An 18870-nucleotide genomic window follows, 5' to 3' on the forward strand; every position below is an offset into this window, starting at 1 on the left:
GGGACTCTCTCACTGAGCTACATCCCCAGCCCTTTTTATTTTGAGACAGGGTCTCGCTAAGGTCTTAGGCTGGCCTTGGGCTTGAAATCCTCCTGCCTCAACTTTCCAAATCGCTGGGATTACAGGTGTGTGCCACCCACCATGCCCAGCTGTGCTGGTTAATATTTTAATACTAGAGTGTATTTTTGTAATATAAATTTAAAAGATCTTATCTATTTTAGAGAGTGCTCTAGGCAAGTTAAGAGATGATAAACTGGGGAGGGGTATGAAGTTAGAGGGAGGACAGACAGGTAATAAAATAATTCAACATTACTATAGGAAATGCAATTCAACTGAATAGAGATGCTAAGAAATCAAGAGAAATTATTAAAGATAAAAAATCCTGGGCTGGGGTTGTGGCTCAGCGGTAGCACGCTTGCCTAGCATGTGTGAGGCACTGGGTTTGATTCTCAGCACCACATACAAATAAATAAAAATAAGGGTCCATCAACAAATAATATTTTTAAAAAATCTTAAGAAGTTTCAGACAAAGTATAAACTAAAAGTGACCACAATATGAAAGGGTATAGTTAGGGTTTGCTGTGATAACAAACATCACTAAGTAGTAGCCTCTCCATTAATCTGTGATTTTATTTTTTAATTTTTTTTTTGGTACTGGGAATTAAACCCAGGGGCACTTAAATACTGAGCCATATCCCCAGCCCTTTTGAGACAAGTTCTCTCTATGCTGCTTAGGGCCTCACTAAGTTGTTGAAGCTTGCCTTGAACTTTCGATTCTCCTGCCTCAGCCTCCTGAGTCACTGGGATTACAGGCATGTACCACCATATGCCTGGCTGTTGTTTTACTTTCTATGGTTTTTTAACCTGTGGTCAGTTTTGGTACAAAAATATTAAATAAAAAATTCCATAAACAAACAATTCATAAATTTTAATTTGTGTACCATTCTGAGTAACATGATGAAATCTTGTGATAGAACCAAAAGAGACACTGTCCATCCTAAGCCATGTGTGGGAGGTTCTGGAGCAAACACAGACTAAAAGAGCTCACCAAACATTCTGGAAGTCTTAAAATACATGAGTCAAACATTCATTTGACATTTTTTTTTTTGTATCTACCACATGCCAAACACTGTGAATACAATGGATGTTGAGGTTTCTAGAGCAAAAAAACATTCCCTGTTATCAAGGATCTTAAGATTAGATAACTGCAATTTTGTGACTGGTGCTATGACAGATGATACCAGGATGCTCAGAGAGCACACAGGAGGGGCCAAGCCCCTGACCTAAGAAGACTTGATGGGGATGAGTAGGTGGGTTTTGGAAGACCTCCTGGAAAGACTCCCAAACTGACAAGTGCATGCAAGAAGTAATAAGACAACCTAAAGAAGCAGTATGTACAAAGGTACCAAGTCACAGTCACAGCACAAGCTTGAACTGGTTGGTAAACTGAGTACTTTCTACTTCAAAACCACGTTGATATCGAATTACCCCCCCGCCAAAAAAAAATCATTGGTAACTTTAAGACAGGATCACACTAAACTTCCTTAGGGTCTCATTAAATTGCTGAGGCTCGCTTTGAACTTTCGATCCTCCTGCCTCAGTCTCCCAAGTCTCAGGGATTACAGGCCTGGGCCACCCCCACTGACTTTCACTTTCATTTCTGAAGCAGCTTTTCTCTGTTAATAAAGACAAGGAAAGTTGGCAAGGTACACAGAGAGAGGAAATAATAAGTGTAATTAAACTTAAAATCTGGCATCAGAAAACCTGGGTTTGACCTTTATTAGCTGTGAATTTATCATGCACAAATTTCTTGACTCCTCTGTTTCTATATCTGTAAAAGAAAAATAATAGCTTATATAGAACTGTTGTGAGGATTAAATAATATAATATATATATATGGTACTCAGAAGAGGTATTGGCACATGAAAATTTCTTAATACATGTTAGATAAAACTAGGAAAAAGAACCTGGTGGCTCATGTCTCTAATTCCAGGGACTTGGGAGACTATGGCAGGAGGATCCGAACTTCAAGGCCAGCCTCAGAAACTTAGTAAGACTATCTCAAAATGAAAAATGAAAAGGGTTGGGGACTTAGCTCAGTGGTAAAGTGCCCCCTGGTTCAATCTCTAGTACTTCCCCAAACAAACAAGAACAACAAAACCTAGGGAAAAAGAAAAGACAACATGGCCATTATGAATAAATTAACTGGAAACTCCATAATAGCTTTTATGTGTGTAGGAGGGTTGAACCCAAGGTCACTTTACTACTGAGTTACTTCCCTAGCACCTTCTAATTTTTAATTTGAGATAGAACCTGCTAAGTTGCTGACACTGGCCTCGACTTAAAATTCTTCTGCCTCAGCCTCCCAAATTGCTGAGATTATAGGAATTAATATTTCTGAACAAATGACAGAAAAATTAGTTTGAGCCATAGGAAAATCTAAGAAATATTACTTGCAGTTTCTGTATAATTAACATGTCAATAATGTTTTGTCTTCTATTGTAGACATTTGTCTTTTTTTTTCCTTCTGGTTCCCCCTAACAATTTAAAATACTCTTAAAGGATGGAGACTATCCTTCTTTCACCTTTGTAGTCTTCTTTTTTGGTGCTGGGGATTTAACTCAGGCCCTTGTCCATGCTAGGCAAATGCTCTAACGACTGAGCTATATTCCTATAGCTGCACCTCACATAGGCCTTTAAACAAGGAGGATATAAAAATATTTAACAAATAAAATGATTAAAATGTTCAGATCAATGTAGCTGGCATAAGTGGAGACAAAAAATAAAAAGAGCTTGGGAGGTAGCTCATTATAAATTTAATGTCTTTGTGGCAGAGCAATCTCAAAAATACATGAAAATCATGTGATTTAATGTGATTTATTAGAAATTGAACAGTATTCTTCTTACGAGGAAACCTCGTGACTAGGGAGGCAGAAATCTTGAAGTATACCTTCAATTTGAGCCCATAAAATTAAACATTAAGTCTTGTGGTCTCACTGACCCATTTTTCTTTTTTAGTAGAAAAACATTTTTTTTTTCTCATTTCTTTCACAGATCATCTCCCAACACCACTTTCCAGTAACATTACCATGTGACAAAAATATCACCTTTAACAAAGGTTTAAAGAGGAAAAAAAAATTAAAGACAGGTAAGTAAGCAGAGTATTACCTAAAAAATAAGCTGCTTCTCTGCAGGAAGTTGTTTGTGGTTGCTAGATTAAAGGAGATAATGGATAACATTTGTGAAATACAAAGCTCAAGATAACTACATATGATGTACATATTCAATAGTTCAAAATTTAATAAACCAATTCAATAAATAATCTTAGGATGCTTTTGCTTTATTTTCAAAGCAGAATTTTTGTTATTATTGCCTCAGTGTAGTAATAAAATGATCAGCTTTGTTCTTTTCTTTTTTGGTAGTAGGTATTTAACCCAAGGGCACTTTGCCACTGAGCTATATCTCAAGCTCTTTTTATTTTTTGAGACAGGGTCTTGCTAAGTTGCTGAGGATGGTCTTAAACTTGCCATCCTTCTGCTTCAGCCTTCCCAAGTCACTGGGATCACAGGCATGAGCCACCATGCCTAGCCAAAATGATCAATTCTATCAAAAGAATATCTTTAGACCAAAATCTGAATGTTATTAATGGTAAATCAAGCCAAACTAAGTAAGGTTCAAATTCACATAACATGTAACTTCTTCACTTGTATAGACTAATCCCAAGGAAGTACAAAACATTTTACTATCTAAAATTACTTTTTAATTTATTCTAAAAGAAAACAAGAAAGCACTAAAAAAGTCAATTATGAATATCTGTATGGCTTCTCACGCAACAGGTAAATAGTAATTGGTGACTTTAAAAATTCAGAAGACAATTATGCTTTAAGTCCATTTTCCCCCAAGTATATTTTGAAGGACTAATATATCCTTTAAGATACTTGGAAAAATTTCCATAATCAAATAATATATACTCTCTTGAAAAAATATCTGCACACAATGTATTCTCTTTCCCTTTATACTTCCATTTTGAAGCTAATTCCTCAATGTGTGCTTTGGCCTTTATCAATTTCCACCTTCTCAGATACCCTATAGCATCATTCATACTCCTTTGCTCTTACACTATCAGCTGCAACTCCTCATCTGGATATTTTTCATTTGTTTTCAAACGCCCTTGTTTGACCACACACCTTATCCCCTTCTAGATGCTGATCTACTTCTGTCCTTTTTATGTTCTCAATTTCCTTCACTCCTCAACTCACTCCAATCTGGCTGCTGGCCCTTTCACCTCCATCACTCACTCTATCCAGTAATATTTCCAGATTTTTTTCCCTGTGATATTTCTGCAATATTTTACAATATTGCAGAGTCTCTTTTGACACACGCTTCCCTGGGCTAAAAAACTCAATTAACTACTCTTCTAGTTTACCTCCAATCTCTGTAGTCATTACTTTGTCTTCTTTGCAAGCTCATCATCTTCTACACAAAAGTACTAGAGTTCCTTCAACCTCAGTCTGAGAATTTTTCCTTTCTCGTTCCATACAGCTTATCACCCACATGCTTGAGTTAAAATTTTCTCTCTTCTGCTTAGTCCCCTCTTCTGAACTCTATGTCAAAATGTCCACAACCTATTAAGTATTTGCTTTTACTACCCTCAAGGCATCAAACTCAACACATCTAAAGCCAGCCCCCTAAATCTTCCCTCTAGACTTCCTTCAATCTCTCAGTTTGGCATCATCATTCATCTAGTAAAACACACCAGTGTCTTGATGTCATTCTTGGTTGTGTTTTCTCATTCACACTTACCCTATCTGGTTCATTACCAAATTCTCTTCATTTTACTATCTCTATTGGAGATTCATTCCCTTGCCATCAAGTCACAGTCTCTCCTTCTCTAAATCTTTTTGTCATTCTGTGCTACATTCTGGTTGAATATCTCAGCATTAACTTCCATTTCATAAACTCTCTTTCATTGTGGCCAGTCTTGTCTTTATCATGTTTATTTCAATGACTATTTTTAATTCAAGATTTCTGATTCTTTCAAATGTTTGTTTCTTTTCACTTCTGTCCTTTTTTTCATGTTTTATTACTTATCTTACATGAATTCATTCATTTGTATCTGAGCATATTCAGCAAACTTTAAAATATTTGAAGCTTAGAATTCATTTCATCTCTAAATTTATGTTTTATCATTTGTTGGTTGTCTTTCTTAGTGTTAATTTCTTTATATTTTGGAATTTTGGTTTGCAGACTTATTTTCATTTTGAGGGAAATTTTGTTTATTTCTCTATTTTATATTCTTTCTCTTAATTTCCTAAAAGTTTTAGGATTACTCTCCTTCCTCGTTCCTAAGTCCTGTTGACATGGGGTCTCTGTAACAGATCTAGTCACTGGCAAGTTGCTACACCATTTCTTAGGTCTTCATTCCGGAATTTATAAGTAGTTACAAGCAATACCTCAAATGGTAGTTAAAAGTTTTCTTTCTTACTGCAGCCTCTGTTGTCATTTTGAGAAACTCCATTCTTACTTTAAGCAATAAATCTTTAAGCAACCGTTTCTGATGTGGCATACAATTAGACTGTATTACCCCAAGGCAGTTGAATTCCCTACTTCCATTCCTGTTCCAAGACTCAGAACTAAGCAGGCCTATGGTTTTGGCCCTATCAAGACACCGCCCCGCCCTGCCTAGCCCTATACTGGGGAGAGAACTGAGAACACTACCACTAAGCTATATAACTAGCCCTTTTCAATTGTTTGAGACAAAGTATTCTTAAATTAGAGGCTGGCCTTGAACTTTCAATCCTCCTGCTTTAGCCTCCCTAGGAGCTGGATTATAGGTACATTCCACTATGCCTGGCTCTACTCAAGATTTTATATTTCCAATATTTTATTTTTGAACATGGCTATAATTTGTTTTATTTTTTTACATTTCATCTATCATCACTACATATTTAGTATACAGATGGTACATCAAAGTGTGAGCTTATGGAATCATTTCCAGTCTATTCCACCCAATACTGGAGGACTGGAAGTTGAGAAGTACTGCAACCAGCTTTGGCTCCTAGCCACAAAGGCTGGCAGCTAGGTTAGGAACACAGGACACTGGACTTAACAACCTTCCAGCCCTCAACACAAGGGTTACACAGCCAAAAATAAATAATAAGAATGAAATCCCAGGGGCTGGGGTTATAGCTCAGTGGTAGAGCACTTGCCTCACATGCACGAGGCCCTGGGTTCGATCCTCAGCACCACATAAAAATAAACAAATAAAAATGAAGATATTGTGTCCATCTACAACTAAAAAATATTTTTAAAAAAATAGAATGAAATTCTATCCCTTCTAACAGTTTTGACCACTTCAGTGGAAACAAGCCCTTTATTTCTCATTAAGATTTTTTTCTGGGGCTGGGGATGTGGCTCAAGCGGTAGCGCGCTCGCCTGGCATGCGTGCGGCCCGGGTTCGATCCTCAGCACCACATACCAACAAAGATGTTGTGTCCGCCGAGAACTAAAAAATAAATATTAAAAATTCTCTCTCTCTCTCTCTCCTCTCTCACTCTCTCTTTAAAAAAAAAAAAAAAAGATTTTTTTCTTTCTTCTCATGTCATTTTTTTCCTCTGTATTCCCCGCACTTTTTTCCCTCTTCTTTTTTTTAATATTTTTTTAGTTGTAGATGGACTATTTATTTATTTATTTATTTATTTGTGGTGCTGAGGATTGAACCTAGAGCCTCTCGCCCATGTGAGGCAAGCACTCTACCACTAAGCTCCAGCCCTCCCTCTTCTTTAAAAAAAAAAAATTAACTTAAATTTAAAAAACAAGTCATTACTTTTTACTTTTTTCTATTCTGCAAGATTTGGGGTGTGTGTGTGTGTGTGTGTGCACGCATGCGTGCATATGGTATATTCTCACTGTGCAGACAGGTTCAAAAAATACGTGTACCTGAATATAATTTTACTTTATTTTAATTACTTTCTTCTTCAGCTGTTTATTATTTAGCCTTGGTTTGACTTAGATGGGATAAAATTATACATGGCTTTGAGTTGTTTTGATCTTACATTTGCTTGTTTATTTGTGCCTTGGATTTTGTCCCATTTTTTTTAATAGTTATTTTTTATTTGTAGCTGGACACAATACCTTTGTTTCACTTATTTATTTTTATGTGATGCTGAGGATCGAACCCAGGTCTCACACATGTGAGGTGAGTGCTCTACCGCTGAGCACAACCCCAGCCCGGATTTTGTTCCTCTTATTGTCCTTTCTTCATTCTTCCCACAGTAATAGTCAAATTTTACTATTCCCTCTTCCTCTCTTTTATTTTTTATTACTTTTAGTTAATTTTTGATTCCTCCTTATTTACAGCCAATATCTGCTACCTATCTCCTGCCTCTTCTCTGTTCAGTTTTTTAAATGTTTCAGTTTTTTTCTCAACTTCCTACCCTATTTTGCTTCACTTAAGGAACTGTAATCCCACTATGTAATAGAATAATATAGTTTATGTAATTCCTACCCCATTCATGCTACCATGATTATTAATACAATGGATGATGTAGTAGACACCTGCTGTCTAATGCCTGATCTAGTTCACAGGTTGTTTTTTTTGTAAGCAGCAAAGAGGTGTTTATTGCGAGCTAGCTCGGTCCTCCACTCGCACAAAGCACACAGCAACTGGTGATGCTGAGAGGCCTAGTTCACCGTTTTTTATTGTTGGTACTAATATTAAACACTGACCCCATTGTTACGGTTTGGATGTGAGGTGTCTCTGAAAAAATCATGTGTGAGACAATGCAAGAAGGTTCGGAGAAGAAATGATTGGGTTATGAAAGCCTAAACCCAACTAGTGAATTAATCACCTGATGGGATTAATTGAGTGGTAATTGAAGTCAAGTGGGGCACTGAGGGTGTGGCTCTGGGGTATATATTTGTATCTGGCAGCAAGAGGAGATCTCTCTCTAATTTCTAATTATCATGTAAGCTGCTTCCTTCTGCCACATTCTTCTGCCATGTTGTTCTACCTTACCTAGAGACCTGGGGAATAAAGCTGGCGTCTACGGCTCGAGACCTTTGAAATTGTGAGCCCTCAAATAAAATTTTCCTCCTCTACACTTGTTTTGATTGGATTATATTAGTCATAGCAGTGAAAAAGCTGATTAAAACATCCATCAATACTATATAGGTGGTAATTAAGTGTAATAGATGTCAAAGTAAACACTGGACATTTATCTTAAGGCAATACATCTGTTGCTAACATTAGTGCTAGCTCTCCACTTCCTCTACGAGTGGCTGGAAAGTGACTGGGAAACTTAAAGTTCATAGAGTAGAGATCCTGCTGCTAAGCTATACACACAACTCAGTCAAGTAACAGTGAATCATAACCCACACATGAATTAGTCCAACATTACTTCTACACATAGAATTGGGGAGACAAAAACTCCAAAGCAATAACCAGGCCCCAGGGAGAAACAACAGGAGGGAGAACATTTTGGACATCAATATCAAAAGCAGAGAGAAGCCCCAGAACAAAAAAGATAACTACACACAAAAGGACACATACAAAAGAGGAAGAAACATCCATCCCAACTGATGATGCACAAAACCAAACCCTCTGAAAATGTGAAGAAAAAGGCAAACAAATCTTCCTCCAAAATTCACAATCCCCCAACAAAGGATCCCACAGATATGGAAGTATATGAAATTACAGAGAAAGAATATAAAAAAACTGATTATTAAAAGGTTCAATGAACTAAAAGAAGATATAAGAAATGAATTAGGAGAGCAGATTCAAGGGATGAAGACCATTTCAATAAAGAAACAGAGATAATGAAAAGAAACCAATCAGAACTCCTGGAAATGAAAGACAAAGTAAATCATATTTAAAAATTCTTGTGAAAGCATTACCAATAGGTTATGAAGAAAACAGAATTTTAGGGCCTGAAGATGGAACTTCAGGCCTCAAAGACAAGATATATGAACTTGAATACTAGTGTGAAACAAGGTGACGGGGGAGTCTATGATCAGAATATAGAAGAACTCTGGGATAGCCATCAAGACAACAAATCTGAGAATCACTGGAATAGAAAAGGACATGGAGACACAGGCTAAAGGCACCAAGAACACTTTCAATGAGATAGTAACAGAGACATATGCCATATCAGAAATGAGATAGATATCCACATTTAGGAGACAACCAGACGCCAACAAGACAAGCTCAGAAGAGAAACTGTTGAAGACATATCATAATCAAAATTCCTAACATAAATAAAAGGAAAGAGTATTAAAAGCTTCAAGGAAAAAAATCCTATCACATTTAGAGGCAACTCAATAAGACAAATATATATATATATATATATATTTAAATATTTATTTTTTAGTTGTAATTGGACACAACACTTTTATTTTACTTATTTTTATGTGGTGCTGAGGATCGAACCCAGGGCCTTGAATGTGCTAGGCGAGTGCTCTACCACTGAGCCACAACCGCAGCCCAAGGCTCAATCTGACTTCTCAAACTTGAAAATCAAGGAGAGCCTGGAATGATATTCCAAACTCTACCAGAAAACAACTGCCAGACAAGATTGCTGTATCCAGTAAAATTCTTTTTCAAAATTGAGGAAATGAAACTTTCCATGATAAGAATAAACTAAAATAATTCATGACTATCAAGCCACCACTATAAAGAAAACTCAAAGATAAACTGCATACAGAGGAACCCAAAAATAAACCCCAAAGCTCCCAATAGATGCAGATCACTAGAAGAGCAACTAACTAAATGAAAATCAAGACAGAATTAAATATAGCAAATTAACATGGCAGGAAAATACAAATACATACTTACAATAATACTGAATGTAAATGCTCTCAATGCCCCAATTAAAAAGCATATAGGTTAGACATCATTACCCTGAGTACATGTATGAAGACACGAATGGTGTGACTCTACTTTGTGTATAACTAGAGATATGAAAAATTGTGCTCTATATGTGTAATATGAATTGTAATGCATCCTGTTGTCATATATGACAAATTAAAAAAAAGGCATAGGTTAGCAGAATGGATCAAAAAACAAGATCCAATTATGTACTGTTTGCAAGAGACTCATCTTGTAAGAAGGCTGAAGGTAAAAGGATGGAAAAAAATATTCCATGCGCATGGAGACTGGAAACAAGCACGAGTAGCTATTCTCATATCTGGCAAAGCATATTTCAAGCAAAAATTAATTAGAAGAGACAAAGAAGGCCACTATATCCTGTAAAGGGAACAAGAATAATACTTCTTAACATGAAATACCAGAAAGACCCTAATAAAATAATACTAGGAGTTTTCAACAACCCCTTACAACAATAGATAGGGCATCCACACATACTAATCAATAAAGGTATTATAGAATTAAATAGTACTATAAATCAAATGGACCTAATAGATATCTACAGAATATCTCACCCCAAAGCAACTACATTTACCTTCTTCTCAGAAGTTTGTAGAACCTTTTCCAAAAAAGACCATATTTAGGTCACAATGTAAGTCTTTTTTTTTTTTTTTTTTTTGTGTGTGTGTGTGTATGTGTGTTGGGGATTGAACCCAGGGCCCTGTGCATGCAAGGCAATCACTCTATCAACTGAACTATAATATTCCCAGCCCCCACAATGTAAGTCTTAACAAATTTTTAAAAAATGGTATTATCCTATGCATCCTATTGGACCATAATGGAATGCAACTATAAATCAACAGCAAGAAAAATAATAGAAACCACAGAACACATGGGAATTAACCAATACTCTTTTTAAAAAAATCCACCACAAGGCCTCCTTTTTTAAATTAAATTTTATTTTTTTAGTTGTTGATAGAACTTTATTTTTATTTATTTGAATCAAACCCAGTGCCTCAAACATGCTAGACAAGTGCTCTACCACTGAGCCACCACTCCAGCCCCGTAAACAATACTCTTTTAAATGAAGAATGGATCATAGAATAAACAAGAGAAAAAAATTTAAACATTCTTAGAAACAAATGAAAACATAGATACAACATATCAAAATCTCTGGTACAATATAAAAGCAGTATTAAAAGTAAAAATTTATTGCATCTAGTATCTACATTAAAAAAAACTAGAGAATCCAAATAAATAAGTATATGCCTCATGGTCTTAGAAAAGGAAGAACAAACTAATGCAAAATCAGTAGAAGATGGGAAATAATTAAGAACAGAGCCAAATTAATAAAATAGAGGATAAAAATATACACAGGATCAATTCAACAGTTAGTTCTTTGCAAGATAAATAATGTTGACAAAATCCTAGCTTAGCCAAACTAACCAAAAGAGAGAGAAAATCCAAATCAACAAAACTCAAGATGAAAAAGGAGGTATCACTACAGACACTTCTGAAATCTAAAGAATCATGAGAAACTATTTTAAAAATTCATACTCAAATAAACTGGAAAATCTAGAAGACACTGACAAATTTCTAGACACATATGACCTGTCCAAGTTGAATCAGGAAGATATAAATAAAACTTACACAGACCAATATCAAGTAAAGAAATTAAAACAGCAATTAAAAGCTACCAACAGAGCCAGGCATGGTGGCATGAGCACACCTGTAATCCTAACGACTCAGAGGCTGAGGCAGGAGAATCACAAGTTCAAGGACAGTCTCAGCAGCTTAGTGAGGTTCTAAGCAACTTAGCAAGAACTTGTTTCAAAATAAAAAATAAAAAGTGGTGGGGATGTGGCTCAGTGTTTAAGCATTGCTGGGTTCAATTCCCAGTGCAAGGGGAGGTGGGAAAGCCTACCATCAAAGATGCCAAGGACCAGATGGATTCTCAGCTGAGTTTTCCCAAACCTTTAAAACAGAAGCAACAGTAATCTTTCTCAAATTATTCCACATTATTAAAAGGAAGGGAACACTCTCAAATACATTCTATGAAACCAGGATAATCATGATACCAAAACCAGACAAAGATACATCCAGGAAAGGGAACTATGGACTGATATTCCTGATGAACATAGATATACAAATAAAATATCAGCAAACCTCCTTCAAACACACATCAAGAGCCCAGCACAGTGGTGCACGCCTGTAATCCCAGTGGCTAGGGAGGCTGAGGCAGGAGGATCGCAAGTTCAAAGCCAGCCTCAGCAAAAATATCAAGGTGCTAAGCAACTCAGTGAGACTCTCTCTCTAAATAAAATACAAAATAGGACTGGGGATGTGGCTCAGTGGTCGAGTGCCCCAGAGTTCAATCCCCCAAACCACCCCCCACCCAAAAAAGCTTCTGCACAGCAATGGAAATTATTTAAAAAGGAAAGAGCCTACAGAGTGGGAGAAAATTTTTGCCATCTGTTCCTCGGACAGGGGATTAATATCAAGAATATGTAAAGAACTCAAAAAACTTAACATCAAAATAACCAATAACCCAATCAATAAATGGGCAAATGATCAAAACACACATTTCTCCAAAGAAGAAATATTGAAAATGGCCAATAAATATATGAAAAAATGTTCAACATCATTAGCAATAAAGGGAATACAAATCAGAACCAGATGAGGCTTTCACCTTCCTCCAGTTACAATGGCAATCATCAAGGATACACATAATAATAAAAGCTGACAAGGATGTGGGTGGAAAATGTATACTTATACATTGTTGGCAAGACTACAAATTAGTGAAAACATTCTGAAAAGCAGTATGGAGATTCCTCGAAAAACTAGGAATGGAACCACCACATGAACCAGCTTGGTATTTATCCAAAAGAACTAAAATCAGGCGGGGCATGGTGGCACACACCTGTAATCCCAGCAGCTCAGGAGACTGATGCAGGAGGATTGCAGGTCTGAAGCCAGCATCAGCAATTTAGTGAGGCAACCAAGTGATCCCTATCTTAAAAAAAAAAAAAAAAGACCTAGGGATGTGGCTTAGTGGTTTAGCACCCCTGGGGGTTCAGTCCCTCAAACCAACTGACCAACTGACCAATCAACCAACCAACCAATGAGAGAACTAAAATCAGCATACTACATCAATATAGCCACTACAATGTTTATAGCAGGACAATTCACAATAGCCAAATTATGTAATCAGCAAAGATGCCCAACAATAGATGAATGGATTAATAAAATATGCTATATATGCATGATGGAGTTTTACTCAGCCATCAAGAAAAATGACATTATGGCATTTATTAGGAAATGCGTGGAAATGGAGCATATCATGTTAAGTGGAATTAGCCAGACTCAGAAAATCAAGGGTCAAATATTTTCTCTCACATGTGGAAAGCAGAGAAAAATAAGGAAAAGAAGGCAGTGAGGATGATATAACATAAAGTTATAAAAAAGATTTGTGGATTAGAATAAGATGATAGGGAAGGAGGAAAGAGAGAAAAGAGAAAGAAATGAAGAATGAACTGAACAAAATCATATTATGTGCATATATAAATATACCACAGGGAATTTCACCTTTATGTATAAGTATAAAGCAGCAATCAAAAATAAATAAATGAGCAAAAAGAAGATCATTAGAACAGAGGAAGGAGAACAAGGGAAGGAAAGAGGGGAGGGAAAAAGGAGGTTAAGGGAAAGGGCATTGAAACGGAATAAATCAAATTCCATGTATATATGATTTTGCCTGAATGAACCCAACTACTATGTATAACTCTAATGTTCCAATAAAAAAAAGAAAGTGACTATGATATAATTAAATCCCACTGAACAAATTATATAGTAAAAGAAGACCTTTTTTGGGTAATATTAAACAAAGGTTTGGTTGTTTTTTTGTATGTTGTAAAAATAACACACGGAGAGGAAATAATCCCTCTACCACTGAGCCACATCCCCAGCACTATTTTGTATTTTATTTAGACAGGGTTTCATTGAGTTGCTTAGCAACTCACTTTTGCTGAGGCTGGCTTTGAACTCGAGATTTTCCTGCCTCAGCTTCCCAAGCCACTGGGGATGCAGTGGTATGCACCTGTAAGCTGTAATAATTCATAGATAATGCCAGGTGTGCACCACTGCATCTGGCATCTCTCCACTGAGCTATATTCCCAGACGTTTTTATTTTCCTATCTTGAAACAGGGTCTCTCTAAGTTTTGCAGAGGCTGGTCTTGAATTTGTAATCTTCCTTCATCAGCCTCCTGGTTGCTGGGATTACAGGTGTGCACCACTGCATGGTCTGTATTTTAACTTTAAAAAGAAAACGTACAAAATGAGGCATCTATACTATATTGCCAAAAGTAAGGAAGTGCTAAACAAGCAAAAAAATACCTACGAGTGATGGCATGTCAAAAAGGCATAAAAGCTACTAAAATCTCCCAATGGATAAGCTACAACAATTTGAACAGCTAAATAAAGTAGTATAGGTTGTAACCTATAGTGTTAAAAACAAATATTCATAAGTTCATACTATTATAAATAAATGATTTAACAAATAAATGTATGAGTGAGAGGGACAAATTTCAAGAGGGCAGAATTCCAAGTAATTTATGTAAATGTAGTCCTATGTTACTTAACAACAGGTACATATTCTGAGAAATATATTGTTAGGTGATTTTGCCATTATGTGAACATCAAAGAGTATACAAAACAACTTAATACAGCTATGACATCATTATGTGATATAATTTTCAACACTGTATACATAGTCCTTCCTTAGGAGAAACATTGTTATACAGTTCATAATTTTTCTTTCTCTCAAAAAAGCAGAAAAAGCTTAATTCCCCTCGTTCTTCAAGTGAGGGCTGCATATAGAGACATCCTTCTGAAGAATATAGTATGGAAAGGAATAAAACAAATAATTTTTCATTAACAAACTTGATCAACAGTTTCTCTGTCAAGTGATCAAGGTTAGCATCAATGGTGCTAAGTCATGTTGATCAGATGCATTGTTGATACGATGTGAATGAGAACGCACCTTGTTTTCTTTTCCAAAATTCACAATTTGGTCACATTATGAGAAAAATATATGATTCCCAGTTGAGAGACATTCTACTAAATACCTGATCAGTATACCTCAAAACTGTCAAGGTTCATCAAAACCAAGGAAAATCTAATAAAATGTCACAGGTATAAGGAGACTAAAGAGACATTATGACTAGTGGTATACTGGTGGACTCCTGGAAAAGAAAAAGAACAAAAGTAAAAACTAAGAAGATCTAAATAAAGAATGGACTTTGTTTTTGGGGACTGAACTCCGGGCACTCAAACCACTGAGCCACATCCCCAGCCCTATTTTGTACTTTATTTAGAGAGAGGGTCTCACTGAGTTGCTTAGCACCTTGCCATTGCTTGAGGCTGGCTTTGAACTCTTGATCCTCCTGCCTCAGCCTCCCATTGACTACAATTTTAATAATGTTGACAGTATTGGCTAATTAATTGTGACAAATGTATTACATTAAAATGTTAATGACTGAGAAAACCAGATATAGGATATTGGAATTCTCTTTAACTATTTTTGCAACTTTTTTACAGGTCTAAAACTATTCTGAAATAAAACCTTATTCTAAAAACTCAAAACTCTACAAGGAAAAATATATCTTAGATGGAGAGAATAAATATCACAAAAAGTCAACTCTTTTTTCTTCTCTTTCTTTGTGTGTATGTGTATGTGTGTGTGGGGGGTGGGGGAGTGGCGAATACAGGGGATTGAACCCAGGGTGATTCTATCATTGAGCTATATCCCCAGCTCTGTTTGTTTAAATTTTGAGAAAAGGTCTTGCTAAATTGCCCAGGCCAGACTTGAACTTACAATTATTCTACCTCACCTCTGAGAAGTAGGAATTACAGATATGTGCCACTGCACCGATCTAACTCTTTCTGAATTAATAAAGGTAATTTAATATTAATTTAAAAAGAACACTGTTTAAATGAGATAAGATAATGCTACTATTTCTCAGTTGAATAAATGTATAGGGGGTGTAGAAGGATACTGGGATTAAACACAGGGGCACTTTATAACTGAACTACACCATCATTCCTTTTTTTTTTTTTAAATTTTGACATAGGGTCTTGCCAAATTGCTCAGGTTGGCCTCAGACTCACAATCCTTCTGTCTTAGCCCCCCATATTGCTGGGATTACAGGTATGCACCACCGTACCTGGTGAAGGAATGCATTTTTGAGTGACAAAATGAAACAATACTAGCTTTAAGGTTAATTCCCCCCCCCCGCCCGCCTTTTCCTACAACTTATTCTCATCTCTATAAGCTTAAATTTCTCAACAGGCTATGTAACTGATTTCTTCATCATCATAATATATTTTTAGATAGGCGCAGTGGCATACTCCCTGCTGCTCCGGAGGCTGAGGCAGAAGTGTTTTGAGTTCCAAACCAATCTTAGCAATTTAGGTGAGGCCCTAAGCAACTCATGGAAACCCTGTCTCTAAATAAAATATTAAAAGGGGATTGGAGATGTTGCTCAGTGGTTAAGCGCCCCTAGATTCAATCCCCAGTACCAAATATATACATAAATTTGTGTGTATACACACACATACTTTTTTAAGAATAGTTTTATCTAGTAGTTTGAGATCCAAGCTCTACCTCAGGTTAGTAGGGATAAGGGGCTATTGAATGAACTGCTGGTTTGAGTAATGTCACAAGCTCATTTAATCTTTCTCAGCATTAGTTTCCTCATTGTAAAATGCAAATAGTAATAACACCTGAGGGAGTTGTATAAATTACATGAAATGATGCATATAAAATATTTAGCACCTAAAGCATACATCAAACCACTAAATAAAATTATTCTTTGTTTTTTATTTATTTCTTATGTTGTTGGGAATCAAATCCAGGGCCTTGTACATGCTAAGTGAGTGCTCTACCATTAAGCTATATCCCTAATCTCTGAAATTATTCTTTTAAAACATATATTTAAAATTCAAAGTATTGCTGGGCATGGTGGTATATGCCTGTAATCCCAGCAGCTCAGGACACAGAAGCAGGAGGACCATGAGTTTAAAGACAACCTCAGCAACTTAGCAAGAACCTGTCTCAAGATTATATATAGGTAGTACTGGACCTGTGAGGTGTGCGAGCGGGTGGCTGCGAGAGGCTTTGGCGGACATGGCTCTTAACGCGCCGGCAGCCGAACCGGAGTGTCCTAAAGGCACCGGGGCTGTGCTGCTGGGGCTACCTGGGGCTGGCAAGGGTACGCAGGCCCCCAAATTGGCAGAAAACTTCTGTGTCTGCCATTTGGCCACTGGAGATATGCTGAGGGCCATGGTGGCTTCTGGCTCAGAACTGGGAAAAAAGTTGAAGCAACTATGGATGCTGGGAAACTGGTGAGTGATGAAATGGTAGTGGAGCTTATTGAGAAGAATTTGGAGACCCCATCATGCAAAAATGGCTTTCTTCTGGAAGGCTTCCCTCGGACTGTGAGACAGGCAGAAATGCTTGATGACCTCATGGAGAAGAGGAAAGAGAAGCTCGATTCTGTGATTGAATTCCGCATGCCAGACTCCCTGCTAATCCGGAGAATCACTGGAAGGCCGATTCACCCCAGAAGTGGCCGGTCCTACCATGAGGAGTTCGATCCCCCAAAGCAACCCATGAAAGATGATATCACTGGGGAACCCTTGATCCGCCGATCAGTTGATAATGAGAAGGCCTTGAAAATACGCCTGGAAGCCTACCACTCGCAGACCACCCCACTTGTGGAGTACTACAGGAAGCGGGGGATCCACTCTGCCATCAATGCATCCCAGACCCCTGATGTCCTATTTGCAAGCATCCTAGCAGCTTTCTCCAAAGCCACATCCTAGTAAAGAAGACCAGGCGAGACTGCACCACTGCTCATCACCCCGCGGTGTGATCCCTGCTGTTTGGTGCTGGGCAGAGGGGAAGGGTGTCAGGGGAAGCATGGAGAGGGAAGGACTATTTGGAAGACCAGCAGTGTTGTAGTGAGTGGGGTTTTTTTTACATGTAGGTGGAGTTTTAAAAATATAAACAATTAATTTAAAAAAATACTGTGATTGAGGGTGTGGATACAAATAGGGTGATACAGTATTATTTCTAAGCAATCGGTTTTCATTTACTCTGAACTGGTGACAATATATTTTAAAGCCAGTGTTCTTAGACCTCAGCTTTTATCTCAGAACCTCATGGGGTGCCAGGCCAAGAATGCAGGAAATCAAACTGTGGTCCTGTTGTGTTCTGTAGCTTAGAAGAGAGAGTGTTTGATTGTTAACGCTGGTGCCCCACACCATAAGATCAAAAAATCATCTCTATAGGCTAGGGATGTACCTCAGCAATAGAGCACTTGCCTAGCAAGGTTCAATCCCCAGCATCAATTTAAAAAAAAAAATCATCTCCACACCTAAAAGAGATAAGGGGTGTATCGTTGGAGGTGGGGCTCAACAAATCAAGTTTTCTAGTATTGGGGAAAAAAGGGGAGGTGGGTCTCTTTCCCTTCCCCTGATTCACCACTCTCATGGCTAAGCTCACGGTCTCAGCAACCACACAGCATGTGCCACAATCTTATGCCTTCTTTCATCTATGGTGTGTGAAAGGACCCTTTTTAATAAATGAGCAAGGGCTGGGGATGTAGCTCAGTCGTATAATGCTTGCCTGGCATGCACAAGGCCCTGAGTTTAGTCCCCAGCACCATGAAAAATAAGTAAATAAAAATAATAAAATGAACAATTGTCCTAAGCTATATCATCCAAAGATTATCCTTTCCATCCTCATATCCTGTGAGTGGGACACTCGACAGCACTGTGATGTATTATCTTCAATGAGGTGCCTTTCTTAATTGACCAAATGCTGCCTTGTATGACCCTAAGTCAATAAAGTATGTTAAAAATTTGTAAAAAAAAATTATATATATATATATATATGTGTGTGTGTATATATATATATAAAGGCTGGGGATATGGCTCAGTGGTTAAG

At 37.2% G+C, this 18870-nt stretch overlaps 1 protein-coding gene and 1 pseudogene across 5 annotated transcripts in view; one reads left to right on the top strand and one right to left on the bottom strand.

The window, feature by feature from the left end:
• The window catches only part of PRORP (protein only RNase P catalytic subunit), a 128612-nt gene that overhangs the window by 46858 nt on the left and 62884 nt on the right, over nt 1-18870 (bottom strand). The gene's annotated exons all lie outside the window — the stretch shown is intronic.
• LOC308647198 (adenylate kinase 2, mitochondrial-like) lies at nt 17024-17744 on the top strand (annotated as a pseudogene). The gene has a single exon. The product of its transcript is annotated as an adenylate kinase 2, mitochondrial-like (transcript).

This window comes from Spermophilus citellus (genome assembly GCF_964194105.1).
Source record: "Spermophilus citellus genome assembly, chromosome: 4".
In the NCBI taxonomy this organism is placed as follows: Eukaryota; Metazoa; Chordata; class Mammalia; order Rodentia; family Sciuridae; genus Spermophilus; species Spermophilus citellus.